This window comes from Manacus vitellinus, unplaced genomic scaffold (genome assembly GCF_001715985.3).
Source record: "Manacus vitellinus isolate BGI_N305 unplaced genomic scaffold, ASM171598v3 scaffold_6_pilon, whole genome shotgun sequence".
Taxonomy (NCBI): domain Eukaryota; kingdom Metazoa; phylum Chordata; class Aves; order Passeriformes; family Pipridae; genus Manacus; species Manacus vitellinus.
The window spans coordinates 11,420,301-11,430,470 of record NW_021940750.1 but is presented as its reverse complement, the minus strand read 5'-3'; positions in this window follow the sequence as shown (position 1 = coordinate 11,430,470).

The following is a 10,170-nucleotide window of genomic DNA, read 5'->3' as shown; positions in this document are numbered from 1 at the left end:
AGGCTGAACACAAGGAAGGACAGAGTAACACCTGGGCTCTAGCTACTCCTCAAAGAGTGTTTTGGGCAGACACTTGATGAAAACACAAAAGTAGTCTGAGAGCATGGCAAAAACAAGCCAACCACGCACCCCTATCCTTCCCAGTAGATGGCTAATTTTGGCTCCCTGTCTTAATTGTTTCCTGAATTGTTGAACAGCCTCAGCAGGGAAGGTACAGAGCCCTCTCATACAAATAGGCTCCAGACTCAGGGCTAAGAGGCTGCACCTCTGGAGGTGCAGGTTTGCACACCTCCAATGAATAGATAGACACCACAACCATTTCTTTTCTGATTCCTGAAACAACACCAGCTTTCTTTCACTCACTTTTAATGTATTGTTTTTTCCAGGAAAGTTAGATGTATTTAGTTGCTATCCAAATTATTGGAAGAATGTTACATTTAGCAAGACTTGGAAACTAGCAAGAGTTAATTTGCTTGACTGTGCATTCTTTATTCTAGTAACTTTAAAAATATCTTATAGATCATTTTGCATCCATTGAAAAGGAAGCACTTAAAAACCCCACTTCCTTACTCACTATTAGTGTTCCAGTGACAAATTTGATCTTGCTATCATTGTCATATATGGGATTTGCTGACAAAGAGCTCCAGTGAGCCTAAGGGATCCTGTTAGCGTTGCTAACACAGCTCCTTATAGCAAGACGTGTCTTATTGTAAGTATTTTCAGCACCAAAGCTAAGATATAATCTTTTTCTCCACTCCATCACAAATAAATCTGTTCAATGTGCTTTCAAATGGAATTTGCCCTATTAAAACACACAGGGCCAAATACTGAAGGGGTTTCCAAAGCTTTTCCAGAAGCTGGTGGCAGTACAGTCAAAGCTAAGAGGGATCTGGACCCCAAATCAAACAAACAATTTGACTAGAAAGACTAAAACATAAAAGTACTTCTCCAAATTAGAAACAAAGAAATCACATTTCACCATGGTGGCTTTTTTTCTACTTGGGAAGAAGGTTTTGTTAGACCTGACTGCAGTAGACACTCCCCTCTAATGCACAGAGGCTTTTGAAACAAATTGTCCTATCTCCACTGGATAAAAAAATGCTTTTTGCCTCCAGATAGCCTGTGCCCTCAGCTGGATTAATTTCAACTAATTACATCAAGATAAAACTCACTGCATTTTGTTTCTTCTATGCTTTTACTTCATAATAGCTTTCTCAATGTAAAACCTTCAGCCTAAAGTAAAGGCATAGTCAAAAGAACTCATAAATTCTGAATCCAAGAATTTACTATATTAAAAAGGAGGGTTCCTTCTTTGCCTTGCAGTGCAAGAGAATATCCCGTTCATTTCTATTTTCTCTTTGGTCAGTTCAGAAGAACAAGAAATGGCTACGATGATTTTTTTCTTTTTTTTTTCTAAAAATGTGTCTGATAACTTTTGGTGATGCCAGCTTCCAAAGACTCTTTCCTCTTAAGTGTTCTAGTATATTTTTCAAAAGAAAAAATTGTTATTTTTTTAGTATGAATTCATATGCTCATTTTGAAACCCTGGTAAGAAATAATAATACCTCCTTCACAAGGAGTCTAGTTCCATCTGGTTGAGAACCAAACAGCCTTGCCACAGTCTGATCTGGAGTGTAATTGATTTGATCACTTGCAATTTAACTTCTTCACTTACGTCTTTAGTGCATTAAGACTTCCTGGGGAGGGGAAGGAAAACTGTTTACATTTTTAGACTTTTTACAAGTGCATCCAAAAGCTCCAAGTGTTTGGTGCCTGATTAATTACAAACACCTAAAGGACTGCTTGCAGTCCTATTTACAGAATCCCTCCTAACATCAAGTGACTTAACACTTTCCCAGGCACTTTGAATCGTATGTTCTTTGGGGGGGGAAATCATTTAATCAAACTGCCAATGAAAGCAGCTAGTGCAGAATTGCTGGGCAGTGTGGTTAGTCCCAGAATTTAAGATGACAGCTCTGAACATCTCTACAGAAAGGGAAGACTGACATCTGTTGTAGCTTGTTTGGAGAGTAAAGTAAAAGGACTTGAAAAATCCTAATTAGAATTCAAGATAATGAAAGAAAGGGAAAGATCAATGAATAATATCTAACTGTCCTTAGCCAAATAGGCTAAACAGGATACTTTTGACAAGGAAACAGAAGAAGTAAAACAGAGCAGTTGTTGGAAGCATCAAGAAAAGAGGTTTGGCCCCAGGCTTGCCTGTGTGGTTTCCCAGAAGTGATTTTTTTTTGGCAATTTTTAAAAGAGTAAATTTTTGGTAACAATACAGATAAAAAGTAGACTATTTTTGTATTTTATTATTATTGTATTTTTAATTCTTGAGTTCGTAAAGTTTAGCATTCTAATATGCACGTCAACTAGAAAGTCCTTTAACAGGGGAAAGAAGTATATATAAATTATTTTTAGGTCTTTTAGAAAGGCTCTTGGATTGTTGTGTGTGCTTTATACACTCTGAATAGTCCCACTGAAAACAAAGTCAAGCATCTGGCCAAACAAAGTCCCTGCAGGATTCGGGTCCAAATCTAAGTTTAGCAGAAAAATGAAGTATGTGCACAAATCCACCTTTCTTACCAAGGCACTTAACTATCTGTTTGCACTTATGTATATAGTTAAAATGGTATATAAGACAACCAGCAGTTCTTTTTAGGTAATGACAACTGGTTAAACACTTCTTTGTCTGCCTTTAGATTTTTTTTTTGTCCAGAACAGTGAAAACTTGGCTTATTCACTGGAAATATCCTTTTTTTTTTAATTGGGGAGAATTACAGAAGTTAAAAGGCCTTCTTCCTTATTAAAAGCATTTAGAAATTTCAAAATGGATGCATTTAAGCATGTAGACAGAAAAGAGATGAAAGTTAAAAAAAAGTATGTTTCATCTTCCCAGATTAAGTGGAACTCTCAATTTCTCTTATAAATTGCTTATTTCATGGAAAGTTAGGTACCCAATTAGCTTTAAGGATTTAGGCCAAAATTATTCTGTCTCCATTGAAAACTCTGTTCCTTACAGCAGTTTTATAGGTGGGAAAATGGAGTCAAGAGAAAATCAGCAGGAGTGAAACAAGGTAAAGGATGAAGGGAGAATGCACTTGTGCCTCTTATACCTCTTCTTTTTGCTGTAGAGACCACCTAAATAAAAAATGTCAGTGAGAAGACTTTGTTTTCTTCCCACCTGCATTAGTATTTATTCTGAGAAGTGAAGTAACTGATGCTGAAGCAGTACAACTGTTTAACAGAATTCCTTCCTTCCTGTAACACAGCAGTCATTTTTGGTGACACTGCATTTCAAGTATAAAATTCTACACAGTCTAAGGAAGTTGTTGTCTCAGACAAAAAAAAGGGCTTCAGCTCTTTCATTCCTGCAAAGCTACTTTTTTATCTGGTATTCTGTTTTACATGGATATTGCCAGGAAAAGCGAAAAGAACAGATAAGATTTCCATTTTGAAAGGAGGACAATGGGATATTAAAAAAAAACAAAAAAAAACCAAAAAACAAAACAACCCCCAAAAAACCCCCAACCCTCAACAAAACAAACAAAAATAAAAGCCTTGCAAATCTTCTTACATAATAAAATAGCTCTCTTGCCTCTCTAACTCTTTTTTTGTTTCACTACAGACATAAGTGGCACAGTCAGGAGAAAAGCCTCAACCTCTTGAGTACCTGCTATTTACCTTACCTGCTAGACTGTCATTGTATGCTCTGTAGGTGTTGCACAGAAGCCCCCACAGGTAACACTCCGAGGTACAGGTGGTCACACAGCAACAAACTGCCTTCCATCACAGCAAGAAAGGAGTAAAAGGGCCTACCTTGCCAGAACTGTGTACAAGACATCTAAGTATGTCAGAAAGTGTAATTTGTCTAAGATGTTGGGATGCAGTAAGGTGTGAGAAGGTAGTCTTTTACTTTTGCAGCAAAACTGGAAACTGTATTTCATAGTTGTCATATCCTTGGAGGGAAATATTTATGTAAATAATACATTGAGCTCTTTAGATGCCTCTTTTCATAATTCCCAGTTATAACTTCAGACTGTACAGGCTTCTTATGTTCATACAACCTCAGTTTGCTTAGCTAAGTCACTTGTATCATTTTGCTCCAGAGGTGCCATGAAAGCAAAGTGTCAGCAAACACCTCCTACAGCTTCAGGAGAGAGAAGAAAAAGAAAAACAAAGGTATGAGGGTAGAGGAATTTTTCATGGGTATTTTATGGCTTTCATTTTCTTGGTAAATTCTTTTATAGTCATCAAATACATAAGATGCACCAAAAAAAAAAATTGTGAGAAGAGTTATAAAAAGGTTAGCTTGACAAATGATATTTCTTCATTTGGCATGAAAGTTTATATTTATCCAGCAGTCAAACTTCATCCTAATAAAATAAGCTTTTGTAAATCACTTCTGAAAAAATAGTCACATATGGATTCGATTATGTCAGTAGGTATTTTGAGGCCACAAAACATAATTTTTGTTCTATGTCTGCAGCACACAGCAGAGTGGAATGCTGGTGGGTGACCATGTCTCCTAGGTGTGGAGATGACTACAAGCCTACAACCTGACTCTACACGCATTATATGCTAAACAAGAAAGCTTTTCAAGCATACCAGGATATCATACTTTTCAGAGCAGAATCCCAGACATCAAGCTTTTCTCTCTAACTCATTTAACCTTTTGATGTCCAGTATCTTATTCCTGAAGATTTGCAAATTACTTCTAGAGCAAGCAATATTTTGAAAATAAAAAAATGAAAATATTTCATTCTCAAAAAAACCCCCCAGCCCTAAAATAAGCATTTTTCCATACTTAATTTTCTCTCATTCAGTTTATGGAAATCTATACATTACAATGTTGATGTTCTGTCAATATAAATCTAAAATATTGTTTTTTTCAGTAAGTACAATATTATCAAAATCTTTCTTGTCAGCCTGTATGGTGGAGCCTCCATCACTCAGACATTAATTCTAAAACAAAAATAAGATTAAAAATCCTTAATTAAACAGAATTTTGCCAAAGTTAAGCACAATCTCAAGCTTGATTCTCTAGTAGATTTTATGAGAAATGTAACTCAATTCAGACTAGCCTCAGTCTTTTTTTCTGGTACTATCTCATGTGGCTTGATATGAAGTTCAGTGCTACTTAAATGAGCCACAGGGAACTGGATTCTTCGAGTATCAATTCTTTTGTATGACAAAGTATGTAGTCTTCTTCCCCTGGATAGCAAAGAAGCTCAAACACCTGGCAAGAATTCCATGCATGGCCCATCCAACACACACTACGTATTATCTTGCTTATACCCCAAGTCATGAATAACTTCTGAGACGCTGCTCCTCTTTCCCATCAAGTCAGGAGGATAGCAGTGTACACCACCAGAAGCTCAACAATATCCCACAATGTAAAGATATCCTTCATCTCTGAGAAAGAAAATGTACCACAAAATTTGTTTCTGAAACCAGACATCTCTGCACACATCTTTTGTCACATCAGATAACAAACTTTATAGCCTCACACCTCCATTGGACAGCTTCAAACACCCCGAGGATGGCAAGTGGCAAGCAGCAGACTGTAGTGGAAGTCAGTGTTTGCTTCTAGCCTTGTTACTAGCTCAATCAGAAAAGTTACTGTTGTGTTGGTGAGATAAATTCTTCCTTAACATTTCATTCCTTTATTTTCACATGTTTTTCACAGGCACCACTGGAATTTTAAAGGGCAAAAAGCACAGCAAAACATCACTATCTCTGTATTAAAAAGAAACTGAGGCATGCTGGTAGGTTGGTATGTAGGTGCATACATTCATATTTTCTCCTTTAAAGTGCATGAATAGAGTGGCTTGGCAATACTCTTCTTGAATGTTACCAATAGAAAGGAAACATCTCAAGTGACTGCCATAGAAAAAGCACTTAAAACATTAGAGATTTTTTCATCAATGGTTGAGTATTATGTACACCCTTAGGTTTTTCTCTGTAAATTAGTGCCAGATTCATAGCCCTGAATACCAAGGTCCTTTTTCTCTTTAGCAGTACAGTTCAAAATAACAAGTAAGGCAGTTCAGATGTGCCCTGTCTCTATCGGACAGCTTGCCTTATTTCTGACCTGGAGGACACATCTAGAAGTGAGAGATATTGGCTTTCTAGGTATATTAGGGCCAGCTCTCAGCTGTCACAGAGCAGTTACATCTCCCTGAAGTCATTATAAACTATTTCAATTTACTAAAGAAGAGGATCTGGCCCCTGTGAGTCTTTGACTTCTCGGCAAAGGCTTTTAATGATGTGCCAGCTGTCCTGGCAGTGAGGATATATTGAGTAGCACTCGAAGTTAGCAGTAGCAGACAGGAGCTCAGCCCAACAATATTTTTCTCTGCAAGAATTAAGTACAGCACTTCTTTTAAGCTTACACAATTCTTACTGTTCCACTAAAACAAAGAACAACTCACACAGTGAATACCAGCAAGAAATGGGAGAGGAAATTAAAAAAAAAGCCCAATAAAACAATAGCAAGCGGGTGGTTGAAATCAGTCAGGTTCACAGTACAGTACACACTGCTACTACTCCATGACATGGAAGCTCTTCATCTAAATCTTTCTCACAAAAACATGCAGATTCCCATAGGCCTCTTTAATACTAAATAATTACACAACATTTCTTCATCAGTATTGCAGCTCCAATTAGCAGCACTGGTGAGCTTCAAAAGAATTTCAAGTGTGAATAAGGAAGAAGTATTTCCCTTTAAGCCCTGGTCCTTTTTTAACCAGTCTTTGGTTGGGATCTGACCAGCACAGCTGAACTTTCGGAGTAACCACAGGGAATGTTTTTTTAAAGACTTCAGCAGAAATAAAGAATACAATCTTCCAAGCTGGAAATTATCTGGATACCTGATGTTAAAGAAAGAACAATGAAGAAAATGATGTCTTTTCCCTGCCTCCCTCAATCACAAAAAAATAAAAATAGACACAAATGTTTCTTCTTTTTTGACAAGTCTATTTATTTATTTATTTATTTATTTATACCTTCATTCAATCCAAGAAAGCAGCTGCAGCTGCAATTGTTTACCTTGTTGGTACCCAAATGGTTTATTTTTGTGAATGAGCAGAGAAGTGCTTGCAGGAATAATTCTACTTTCCAACTGTCAAAGAAATTTGAACACTTGTCTTGCTGGATCCAAGCAGCTCGTGTTTACTTGAAACACTGTGTGGATTAAACTGAGAGAAAGATGAGATGGTTCTTGAGGAGGGGTCACAACTTTACACCAGGAGCTGCTTCTTAGTGTTTCTTAGTTTGCTTTAATTCAGAGTGACATCTACTCCAGATCACCAGCTCTGGCTAGATGACAGTAAGGCATTAAGTGGACATACCTGCTCTGCAATAGATGCCCAGAAGTATCATCTAGGAAAGTCAATACCAGAGTGGCATGTAAATGACATCCCAGAAAAATACAGCAGAGAGGCAGGTTGCCTGCCTGGAAGCACATGCAGAGCCAGGACCATCATCAGGCACCACAAGGAGCTCAGGGCAACTGCAGAAAACACTTCCTCCAGCACCAGTCAAGTGGTCAGACCATGGCCCTGGGGAAGGTGCAGCACAGAGCAGCTCCCCAGCCTGTCTCCAGGGCTGGTAATCAGAGTGAGAAAGAGCAGATGAGAGGTGAATAGACCCTTCCCTTTCAGTACAACTACTTAAGAGAAGAGAAAGAAAAAAGGAACATATAGTCTGTCAACATACAGAGAGGAGGGAACTGTGACTTTTTCTTTGAATTCACAAAGAAAGTACCCCAATTAATTAAAAACATGTATTAATTTTATAGCACTTCTATGAGTAAAATAACAAAAAATCCTAAAAATTCCCTGGGCCTCTCCTTCTATCCATCTAGGTACCATTTGCTGTAGTTCTTTGCAAGTAATCCTTCCCCCAATAAATGTGTTTGACTTTCAATGGCTCCTGCACATCAGATCATTTTCTCTCTGATGCTGCCACCTACCACTGCACTACGTCCACTTGCTCGGTGACTGAAGTGATTCTTTTTTAACAAGCTGTTGCTAAGCACTCATCTACGAAACTAGTACTACGGGGAACCATGCTTTGGCCTTAGCAAAGAACAAGCTATTGCTAAGTCCTATGAAAACTACTGTGGAAAACTTGCCCTGGCATCCCTAATAAAGCAGATTCTTTCATTTTAATTTGTCTTCCCCCTCTGCAAAACCAGGCACAATAAAACTATCTCTTTGTCAGGTGAGATCCGGGCCTCTCTGTGGCTCAAGGTGGATGCTGACCGTTGGGTGACTGAGGAGCAGGGCTGGTTTGGTTCACGGGCAGTAACTTGTGCCTGACAGTAAGGAAAGCACAGACCGTTGCAGCACCACCTGCAGCGCCGAAGTCCCTTGCAGAGCTTCTCTCAGCTTTGCTTTCACCTGGGTGATGCCCACAGCTTGAAGCAGCAGCTGACAAACATCTCCGTTTAATTAGGAAGCCCAAAAGTCAGTCCCTGTTTCAGAGGCTGCTCCTGTCCGTAGTGACCATCAGCTGCATTGCATCTCTCCGTGGTAAAAAGTCCGCAGTAGACGAGTGCCGGTGCTGCAGCGCCTGGAGGACGGGTTAGCCGGCTGGCACCGCAGGAAGTGCAGGTTTCACTGCGGAGCAGTGGAGTTCCTCCCCTCTCCAAGGCTCTGTCCCTCGATGCCCCTAGTCCCACGCTGGCTTCAGATTCGGGATATGCTTCGGGCAGCCGCAGGGTTACGGCTGCGAAGGGTTCGGTCCGTAAAACGCTAAGCTCCCGCTGTTTTTTGCCTAATTTCGAGGGACACCTGGGACTCCGTGGGGCTGGCTCGGGCATCGCCGCCGCCCTGCCTTAGGCCTCCGCGCTGCCCCCACGGCCGCCCCGACGATCGGGCGGCTCCGGCCACCTCCGCGCTCAGCCTCGGCAGGACGCGGCGCTCCTCCGCCGTCCCTGCCCCCCGCGGGATGCCTGAGGATCCCGTAGCTGTCCAAGAGACGCAGTGACGGGACACTCGAGGTGTCCCGCCTCTTGCGGGACAAAAAAAAAAAAAAAAAAAAAAAAAAGGAAGAAAAAAAGTCAAAACAGCCAAACAACCAACCCTCTGTGATACAGAGCTATGAGCGCGGGTCTGCGGATGGGAGCCACGGTTGAATACCCTCTGCACGCAGACATAACCGCAGGGTTTGTGGTGGTTTGTTGTTTGTGTTTGTTGTGTTGTTGTTTGTTTTTTTTTGCCAAAGCTGCGTTACTCCCGGCATATTGCAGAACCTCAGCAAATCCAACTTGTAAGAAGGAGGACTGCAAAGGTAGGCTGGTCAGCGGCTCCCCGCGGCGGCCTCACTCGTCCGGCTCATGGGCAGCGCAGCGCCCCGGCAGCCCAGCCTGCGGCCAGAGCAGCGTGCACGGAAGGGCAGTGGAGGCGGGGCGGAGTAGGATTTAACTCTTCTTAAATGTCATACTTTAATGGGGATGGAAAATGTGAATTTTCTGTGCATTCCAGGAACAATTCCTTGGGGTAGTGACCTTTAGCACCGATTCTCTTATGAGAGGAAAGTAGTAGAGTGTTTATCTGGATGACTGAAAGCTTTCCCTGGTGGAAGTTTATGGAAGTGTTAAAAGGGGCGGATAACACGGGCTTTGGAGGCGCTTGTCCAATGATCTGGAGGGGCTTGGAGAGCAGATCTCAGCTGGCAGACATTTAAATGGGAGACAGCTCGGCGCTGCTGCAATTTGTAGTCAGGATTCGAGACTCTCTCTCTCTATGGACTCCCGGGCAGCTCCGGGCTCCCACGCCACCCTCTCCACCACCCGCCGGGCGAGCCCCGCAGAACCCAAAGCCCCCCGCCGAGGAGCGCCGCCGACAGCGGGTCCCGCCGAGGAGCCGCCGCCGCGCAGGTGAGCCGGGACGGGACGGGGCGCGCTGCGCGCACAGCGGGGGCGCAGATGGGTCCGGCAGCTGTGGAGGTCGGTCAGTCTCTGTAGGAGGCAAAATTTTAAGTTCTTTATCCTACCTTCAGGGAGAGGGAAGGGGAGGAGTCGTTCACTGGTTTCTAGCAAAACTCCAGGGCGACTCAGTTTTGCAGGGGGTGACACCCGTCCCTCCCGTCAGCGAGAGTGAGGCGGCCCGACCCTTCTGCTGCAGTGCTGGGGGTTAGGGTGCTGTTACATCTCTT